At 34.3% G+C, this 10164-nt stretch overlaps 1 non-coding gene across 1 annotated transcript; it reads left to right on the top strand.

Annotated features, from left to right (window-relative positions):
- Positions 1-221: 221 nt before the first annotated feature.
- LOC148573993 (small nucleolar RNA R71) lies at positions 222-329 on the top strand. The gene has a single exon (XR_015906608.1). It is a non-coding gene; the product is annotated as a small nucleolar RNA R71 (small nucleolar RNA).
- Positions 330-10164: the final 9835 nt, after the last annotated feature.

Raw genomic sequence — 10164 nt, 5'->3', positions numbered from 1 at the left:
GTATCAATTTCAAGAACTCCTTTCCTCTGAGGCGTCCCATTACTCACAGGATTCCTTTCAGAAGTGTACATGAACTGGTTATTTGCAACCATGTCAATGAGTTCTTGAGCTTCTGCAGGCATTTTCTTTAGGTGAATGGATCCACCTGCAGAATGGTCCAATGACATCTTTGATAATTCAGACAGACCATCATAGAATATATCCAGGATGGTCCATTCTGAAAGCATGTCAGAAGGACACTTTTTAGTCAGTTCCTTGTATCTCTCCCAAGCTTCATAGAGGGATTCACCTTCCTTTTGTATGAAGGTTTGAACATCCACTCTAAGCTTACTAAGCTTTTGAGGAGGAAAGAACTTGGCTAAGAAAGCCGTGACCAGCTTATCCCAAGAGTTCAAGCTGTCTTTAGGTTGAGAGTCCAACCATATTCTAGCTCTGTCTCTTACAGCAAATGGGAACAGCATAATCCTGTAGACCTCGGGATCAACCCCATTGGTCTTAACAGTATCACAGATCTGCAAGAATTCAGTTAAGAACTGAAAGGGATCTTCTGATGGAAGTCCATAAAACTTGCAATTCTGTTGCATTAGAGAAACTAATTGAGGTTTCTGCTCAAAATTGTTTGCTCCAATGGCAGGGATTGAGATGCTTCTCCCATGTAAATTGGAATTAGGTGCAGTAAAGTCACCAAGCATCTTCCTTGCATTGTTATTATTTTCGGCCATGTCTCCTTCTTTTTCAAAATTTTCAGTCAGATTTTCTCCAGAGAGTTGTGCTTTAGCTTCCCTTAGCTTCCTCTTCAGAGTCCTTTTAGGTTCAGGATCAGCTTCAACAAGAATGTTCTTATCCTTGTTCCTGCTCATATGAAAAAGAAGAAAACAAAAAAGAAAATATGGAATCCTCTATGTCACAGTATAGAGATTCCTTATGTAAGTATAAGAAGAGAATAATGGAGGAAGGAAAAGATAAGAATCCAAACACAGGGGAGAGGAATGAGTTCGAATTCTTGGGTGAAAGAGGGGTGTTAGTAGATGAATAAATAAACAGAAAGGGATGAGAGATGAGAGAAATTCGAAAATTAAACAAATTAAAATAAAAGTATTTTTGTTTTTAAATTAAATTTAAAATAAAAAATAAAAATTAAAGTTCAGAAATTAAGAAAGGAAAATTGAATCAAATTAAATTAAATTTAAAACAATTAGTTAATTTAAAAAGGAATTTTGAAAAAGAGGGAAGGGATTTTCGAAAATTAGAGATAGAATTAGTTAGGTAGTTTTGAAAAAGATATGATTGAAATAGTAAACTTTTAAAATCAAACAAAAAGTCAAGTAGTTAATTGAAAAAGATTTGAAAATCAATTTTTGAAAAGATAAGAAGTTAGAAAAGAAGTTGGAAAAGATTTTGAAATTGATTTTGAAAAAGATGTGATTGACATTTATTTTGAAAAAGATTTGAAAAAGAAATTTAAAAAGATTTGATTTTTGAAATCAAATTTGATTACTTGACTAACAAGAAGAAAAAAAAAGATATGATTCTAGAGTTTAAAGATTGAACCTTTCTTACTAGGTAAGTAACAAACTTAAAAATTTTGAATCAATCACATTAATTGTTAGCACTAATTTCGAAAATATGAAATAAAAATAAGAAAAAGATTTTGAAAATCAATTTGAAATTTTCGAAAATCATAAAAGAAAAATGGAAAAGGTTTGATTTTTGAAAAAGATTTGAAAAAGATAGAATTTTTAAATTGAAAATTTGATTTGACTCATAAGAAACAACTAAATTTTAAAAAGTTTTGAAAAAGTCAACTCAAATTTTCGAAAATTTATGAGAGAAAAAGGGAAAGATATTTTTTTTTTATTTTTGAATTTTTAATGATGAGAGAGAAAAACACTAAATTGAAACAAAGCATAAGAATTATGAATCAAAACAACTAATGCATGCAAGAACACCTTGAATGTCAAGATGAACACCAAGAACACTTTGAGGATCAAGATGAACATCAAGACTTATTTTTGAAAATTTTTAAGAAAAAAAAACATGCAAGACACCAAACTTAAAAATTTTATTCTCTAGATACTAATAATTCAAGAATGCATATGAAAAACAAGAAAAGACACAAAACAAGAAAATATGAAGATCAAACAAGAAGACTTGTCAAGAACAACTTGAAGATCATGAAGAACAAATGCATGAGTTTTCGAAAAATGCACAAATTTTAAAAACATGCAACTGACACCAAACTTAAAATTTGACACAAGACTCAAACAAGAAACATCAAATTTTTTTGTTTTTATGATTTTATTAAATTTTTTGTATTTTTTTTCAAAAATTATTTTGGGAAGAACAAAAAAGAAGAAAAATATTTTTTTTTGTATTTTTCAAAAATAGGAAATAAAAAGCTTAAAATTAAAATAAAATTACCTAATCTGAGCAACAAGATGAACCGTCAATTGTCCAAACTCGAACAATCCTCGGCAACGGCGCCAAAAACTTGGTGCGCAGAAATCGTGACGGTTCCATTCCTTGGTAACGGCACTAAAAACTCAATACGCACGTTCATAATCTTAGTTCTTTGTCACAACTTCGCACAACTAACCAGCAAGTGCACTGGGTTGTCTAAGTAATAAACCTTACGTGAGTAAGGGTCGATCCCACGGAGATTGTCGGCTTGAAGCAAGCTATGGTCACCTTGTAAATCTCAGTCAGACGAATTCAAATGGTTATGGTGAATTGATAATTAAAATATAAATAAAATGTAAATTAAAGATAGAGATACTTATGTAATTCATTGGTGAGAGTTTCAGATAAGCGTATAGAGATGCGTTCGTTCCTCCTGAACCTCTGCTTTCCTATTGTCTTCATCCAATCATTCATACTCCTTTCTATGGCAAGCTGTATGTTAGGCATCACCGTTGTCAATGGCTACATCCTGTCCTCTCAGTGAAAATGGTCCAATGCGCTGTCACTGTATGGCTAATCATCTGTCGGTTCTCGATCATACTGGAATAGGATCCATTGATCCTTTTGCGTCTGTCACTACGCCCAGCACTCGCGAGTTTGAAGCTCGTCGCAGCCATCCCTTCCCAGATCCTACTCGGAATACCACAGACAAGGTTTAGACTTTTCGGATCTCAAGAATGGCTGTCCATAGATTCTAACTTATACCACGAAGATTCTGATTAAGGAATCCCAGAGATACTCATTTATTCAAAGGTAGAACGGAAGTGGTTGTCAGGCACGTGTTCATAGGTTGGGAATGATGATGACTGTCATGATCATCACATTCATATTAAGGTGCGAATGAATATCTTAGATTCGGAATAAGCTTGAATTGAATAGAAAAACGATAGTACTTTGTATTAATTCATGAGGAACAGCAGAGCTCCACACCTTAATCTATGGTGTGTAGAAACTCTACCGTTGAAAATACATAAGAACAAGGTCCAGGCATGGCCGAGTGGCCAGCCCCCATAAAGGTCTAAGATAGCATAAAACTGATCAAAGATGTCTAATACAATAGTAAAAGATCCTATTTATATCAGACTAGTTACTAGGGTTTACAGAAATGAGTAAATGTTGCAGAAATCCACTTCTGGGGCCCACTTGGTGTGTGCTTGGGCTGAACATTGAGCTTTACACGTGTAGAGGCTTCTCTTGGAGTTGAACGCCAGTTTGTAACCTGTTTCTGGCGTTTAACTCCACTTTGCAACCTGTTTCTGGCGTTTAACTCTAGAATGCAGCATAGAACTGACGTTGATCGCCAGTTTGCATCGTCTAAACTCGGGCAAAGTATGGACTATTATATATTGCTGGAAAGCCCTAGATGTCTACTTTCCAACGCAATTTAGAGCGTGCCATTTGGAGTTCTGTAGCTCCAGAAAATCCACTTTGAGTGCAGGGAGGTCAGAATCCAACAGCATCTGCAGTCCTTCTTCAACTTCTGAATCTGATTTTTTCTCAAGTCCCTCAATTTCAGCCAGAAATTACCTGAAATCACAGAAAAACACACAAACTCATAGTAAAGTCCAGAAATATGATTTTTATTGAAAAACTAATAAAAATATACTAAAAACTAACTAAATCAAACTAAAAACTATGTAAAAACAATGCCAAAAAGCGTATAAATTATCCGCTCATCATACCCTCAATCAGAATGGATTCGCACTAACCCTGGGGTTCAGATTTGGGGGAGTATTGGCGGCTGCTCAAACCAGCGTCAATCATATACAGCCTGCCATAGAAGAAATCATTCACAATTGAAGATGATAGTAAGACCAGAGTTAATTCAGAAGGATAAAGCAACTCCAAGCCTTAACCATCTTTTTATTCTTATAATCAAACCTTATAATTCCATCTTCCAAATCAAACTAATTCTTCTATCCGCCTGACTAAGTCCTGCAAGATAACCATAGCTTGCTTCAAACCACAATCCTCACGGGATCGACTTGACTCGCTCAAGTATTACTTGGACGACCCAGTGCACTTGCTGGTACATTTGTACGAAGTGTGGGGATTCGTGCACCAAGCTTTTGGCGCCGTTGCCGGGGATTGTTCGAGTTTGGACAATTAACGGATTATCTTGTTGCTTAGATTAGGTAAATTTTTTTTTCTTTACAGATTTATTTTTATTTTATTTGAGTCTTTTATTTTCTTTTCAAAAAGCTTTCAAAAATATTTTCTTTTCTTTGTTAATCATGATCTTTTTATTTGAGTCTTTTGATTTTGTTCTTGTTCTTGCTTAAAGTTCGAATTTATTTTGTTTTCTTTCAAAACCTTTTCTGTTTTTGGCTATGTATTATCTTTTGATTTTTCTTACTTTGAGTCTTACCTATTTCTTGTTTTCTTTTTCAAAATTTCTTCAAAAATATTTTCTTTTCTTTATTAATCTTTATCTTTTGTTTGAGCCTTTAGTTCTTGTTCTTGGTAAAATTTTCGAATTCTTCGAGTCTTCCTTTCAAAAAATTTTTAAAAATAGTTTCTTTTGTTTGATTCTTGTGTCAATCTTTAAGTTTGGTGTCTTCTTGTGTTTTTCTTTAAATTTTCAAAAATTGTGTGTTTGGTTTTCAATTTTTAAGTTTGGTGTCCTTTGCATGTTCTTGTGTTCTTTGAATTCTTTGAGTTTTGTGCTTGGTGTTCTTCTTAATCTTCACAGTGTTCTTGTTTTTCTTCTTATTTTAATCTTAAAATTTTTAAGTTTGGTGTCTCTTTGTATTTTTCTTCTCAATTTTCGAAAATTAGCCTTCTTAGATCTAAAAATTTTATGTTTGGTGTCTTTTAGTTGTTTTTCTCTTTCTTCATTAAATTCAAAAATAAAAATATCTTTTCTATCTTTATTTAATTAAAATTTCAAAAATTACAAAAAAATTCAGATTTTAATTTTAAAATTATTATCTTATCTTATCTTAGTTTTAAATTTCAAAATTCAAATCTTTTCAAAATCAAATCTTTTCAAAAAATCATATCTTTTTCAAAATCTTATTTTAACTTTTTATCTTTCTTAAAAAATTGAAAAATCTTATCTTATCTTATTTCAAATTCAAATTTTAAAATTCAATTTCAAATTCAAAATTTCAAATTTCAAATTTCAAATTTCAAAATCAAACCTTTTCAAAAATCAAATCTTTTTCAAATCTTTATCTTATCTTGTTTCAAATTCAAAATTCAAAATTTAAAATTTAAATTTCAAATCTTTTTACTTTAAAAGTTATCTTCTCTTAACTTTCTTATCCTATCTTTCTTACCTAACTTATCTTATCCTTTCTATCTTAGCTTCTTTTAAATTTTAAAATTAAATCATTTTCAAATCTTTTCAATTCTTATTTCTTATCTTATCTTGTTGACTTTTTCAATTATTTTTAAATTCAAATCTTTTCTAATCTTCTATCTTATCTTATTTTCAATTATTTTCTTAATTAGTGACTTTTTCAAAACTTCCTAACTAATTCCTATCTCTTCTAATTTTCGAATTTTTTCTTCTATTTCTCTCTCTTTTTTTTGAAATTTATTAATTAATTTTCAATTCCTTTTAATTAATTAACCTTTATTTTCGAATTTAATTAATAAATAAAATAAAAATAAAAATATTTTAATTACAATTTATATTCTTTCTCTTCCTCTACCTTTCTTCATCATGAACCAGAATGAGAATGAAGAATTTAGAAGAACTCTGGGGTCTTATACAAACTCCGCTGCTGACTTCTATGGAAGAAGTATTAGCATACCTCACATCAGAGTAAGTAGCTTTGAACTAAACCCTCAACTCATTACCTTAGTGCAGAAAATCTGCCAGTATTCTGGACCCCTACTGAGTTTCTGGCAGATTTCTTAAAGATTGCTGACACAGTACACAATGAGGGAGTAGACCAAGATGTCTACAGACTACTACTCTTTCCTTTTGCTGTAAAGGACCAAGCAAAGAGGTGGTTGGATAACCAGCCCAAAGCTAGTTTGAAAACTTAGAACCAGTTAGTAGACAAGTTTTTAAATCAATACTTTCCTCCAAGAAAGATGACCTAGCAGAGGCTGGACATCCAAGGCTTCAAACAAGGAGATAATGAATCTCTTTATGATGCCTAGGAGAGGTATAGAAGGATGCTAAGAAGATGTCCCACTGAAATGTTCTCTGAATGGGTACAGTTAGACATCTCTACTATGGACTTTCAGACATGGCTAAAATGTCTCTGGACCACTCTGCTGGTGGTTCCATACACATGAGAAAGACCATTGAAGAGGCTCACGAGCTTATTGAGACAGTTGCCACTAATCAGCAACTGTACTCATCTACTGAGACTTCTATGAAAGGAAAGGTTAAGGCAATATCTATTGAACCTAACCCTCCAGAACAGATGGACCATTGACTCAGCAGCTACACGCCCTTGCCCAGCAACTACTGGAACTGCAAGAGGCTTTGCGAGAAATTCAGGCTTCTAACAGGAATATAGAAGTCCAGCTGAGTCAAACAAGGCAGCGGTTATCTAAAGAAATAACAGAGGAATGCCAGGCTATTCAACTGAGGAGTGGGAAATCCTTAAATACTCAACCTCAGTACAACAAGAAAGAAAAGCTAACAGAGGAACACCTGACTGATGTTCAAGACGTCTTTGAGGGCATTGAATGCCCAAAGAAGAAAGTCATTGGCATTCAATGCCAATAAGGGATATCCATCCCTGGTGTTGAATGCCCAGAAAGGGATGGCGGCCTGGGCGTCTAACGCCCAGAAGGGGGCAGCCCAGGCATTGAATGCCAACCCAAGGGAGACCAGACACATGTAAGTGCTGGAAACATCTCTCCTAAGCAAGTTGGTAACCCTTCTTTAGGCACTATGGACACTCATCCTGCACCACTCATGGCCCTGGAGTACAAGGCCAAGTTACCATACCCTCAAAGACTCCAGAAAGCAGAAAATGATAGGCAATTTGCTAAATTCTTTGAAGCTTTTAAGAAGCTGGAGATCAAAAATCCCTTTTGCAGAGGATCTTGAACAAATGCCTTCGTATGCTAAGTTCATGAAGGAAATACTGAACAATAAGAGGGATTGGAGGGAAGTAGAGATAGTAGCTCTTACTAAGGAGTGCAATGCAGTCATTCAGAGGAACCTTCCTCAGAAACTGCAGAGATACCCTAACACTCTTCTCAGAGACACAGAAGTGAATCCAAGAGAAGGGTGTCTAGCCCTCATTAGTACCAAGGAGGCTGAGCCTCATATGGTACATACTTTTGAGGAACTAAATGAAGAAAAGACTCAAGAAGAGGCTGGGAGAACATTGTTGCACATACCTCTTATGGGAAGAAAGCCTGAAGTACCACACCCTCAGATACCCCAAAGGGAGACCAAGGATAAGTAATGCTCATAATCCTTGGAAGGTTCTGAAAAGATGCAAATCAATATTCCTTTTGTTGAGGTTGTGGAGCAATAGTCTCTATTTACTGGAAGAAACCTCTCTGATGCTGAGAGAGGCGAATTAGTGATGAGGTTACCGAAGGATTACATGGTTATCAAGGTCCTTCAACCACCACTACCCCTTGACAAAGGATTAGTAGAGACAAAGTCTCAAACAGTTAGTGTGCTTATTAAAAACAAAGAAAAACAAAGAAAAATTGCTTAATGTAGACCACCACCTTACTTAATCATTGTCAATCTAGATCAATCCCCGGCAATGGCACCAAAAACTTGATGGGTCGAAATGCGATTCCACACAAAACTCACCGGCAAGTGTACCAGGTCACATCAAGTAGTAATTACTCACATGAGTGAGGTCGATCCCACAGGGATTGATGGATTGAGCAATTTTAGTTAGGTGGTTAGTTTAGTTAAGCAAACAGTTGATGATTTGAATGAAACTTAAATAGCAGAAGCTAAATTGCATGAAAATAAAAGGGAGAGGGGAAATTGACAGAATCTAAAGTGCAGAAAATTTAGATTAAGCTGAAACTTAAAGTGCAAGTAATATAAATGACTGAAACTTAGACTGCAAGAAATGTAAATGGCCGAAGCTTAAAGTGCAAGAAAACTAAATGACTGAATATAAATTACTGAGAAATGTAAATTTCTTGAAGAGTAAAAGGATTTGGGTGCTGGGATTTAGAATTGAACAAGGAATTGCAAGTTAAAGAAGATCAGAGAGCTCTGAGATGAAGAAATTCAGCTCAGCAGCCAAACAAAAATGTAAAATTGATTGAAGAACCAAACAGCAAGAAAACTTAACTCAAGTATTAAATTCTAAAGAGAAATTGAAGATCGAAGAAGAGAAATGAGATTAGATAGCAGATCTAGATCTCAATTGCTCTTTTGATCAAGTAGAAAAATAATTGCAGATGAAAATGAAAGTTAGAAACAGCAGAGAAGATTAAAACCCAATCCTTAGATCAATTGAGAGGAAGAGTAGAAGATGATTCTCAGAATTTGAATTAATGGAGCTCCTCAATCTCAATTCAAGATCCAAAACAGAAAAGTAAAAGTTGCAGAAGAAGAAAATGAAAACAGAAAACTAAACTCAGATCCAATCCTTAGAACAATTGAGAAGAGAAGTAAAAGATGATTCTCAAACTTAGAATCAATGAAGCTCTTCAATCTCAATTCAAATTCCAAGAACAGATAGTCGAAGTTGCAAAAGAAATGAAAATGAAAACAACAAATGAAATTAGATCCAATTCCTTAATTCTCAGAATTATGCAGAATAAGAACAAAGATGAATTTCAGATCAAGAATTGAAACAGAATTTCTTCAATCTCAATCCAAAATTCAAAACAGAAAGTAGAAGTTGCCGAAGCAAGAACAATCAGAAAGAAAACTCAGATCTCAATCCCAATTCCCAAAAATAAATTGGGTGCTGGTGCCTTGTAGTTGAGCGCTCAGTTTGAACACACAACGTAGCGCTATGCTTTTGTCTCTTGGTGGGAGCTTTAGTGCTCTCAACTAGCATTAAAAAAGTGAACGCTCCGCTCAAATAGAGAGCGCTATGCTTGGTTCCTTAAGTGCTACGCTTTTATATCCTAGGACATGCTTTGATAAGGCACGCTTTCATTGTTCTTTCTTCTCTTCACCATTTCTTCACCTACAAGTAATCAAACCAACGAAACAAAGTATCACCAAATTCACAAGATCTCTACATCATTCAAAAACCAACTAATTCTAGCTTAAACCTCATGATTTTGTGGCAAATAATTGATGGTTGATTTAATTGACATAACCATGCAAATCCACTCCAAATCACTTACTTATAATGCAAGAAAGTGCATAAAACCTAATGAAACAAGTGAAAAATGCTTGAAAAGCTAGCATAAGATGACTTGTCATCACAACACCAAACTTAAACCTTGCTTGTCCCCAAGCAAGCACTAAACATAAGAAGAAATGAAATGAAACAGAGAAGCATGCATGTCCTTATTTAGCAGATAATTGAACTTGGTTCATGGGGTTTTATGCAGACAAATGTAGCTCAATTATTCTTAGCTATCTGATATGAAATATTTCCTTAAAGGTTCACTAGAGTTGCTGCTGTGCTGCCTTGCTTTTTGATTGATCCCTGTTAGCTTTTTCTTTCTTTCTTTTGCTTAGAAAGCTTATTTCTTAATGAAAGCTTGGTGGCAAGTGTTGCAGTAGCCTTTTGGCTCAATTTTTTGCTTAACACTCCTTCACCACAGACACTTGGCTCACAATTTCTT

This window comes from Arachis ipaensis, chromosome B2 (genome assembly GCF_059453495.1).
Source record: "Arachis ipaensis isolate K30076 ecotype BB chromosome B2, ASM5945349v1, whole genome shotgun sequence".
NCBI classification, from domain to species: domain Eukaryota; kingdom Viridiplantae; phylum Streptophyta; class Magnoliopsida; order Fabales; family Fabaceae; genus Arachis; species Arachis ipaensis.
This window is presented reverse-complemented; position numbering and strand designations above follow the sequence as displayed.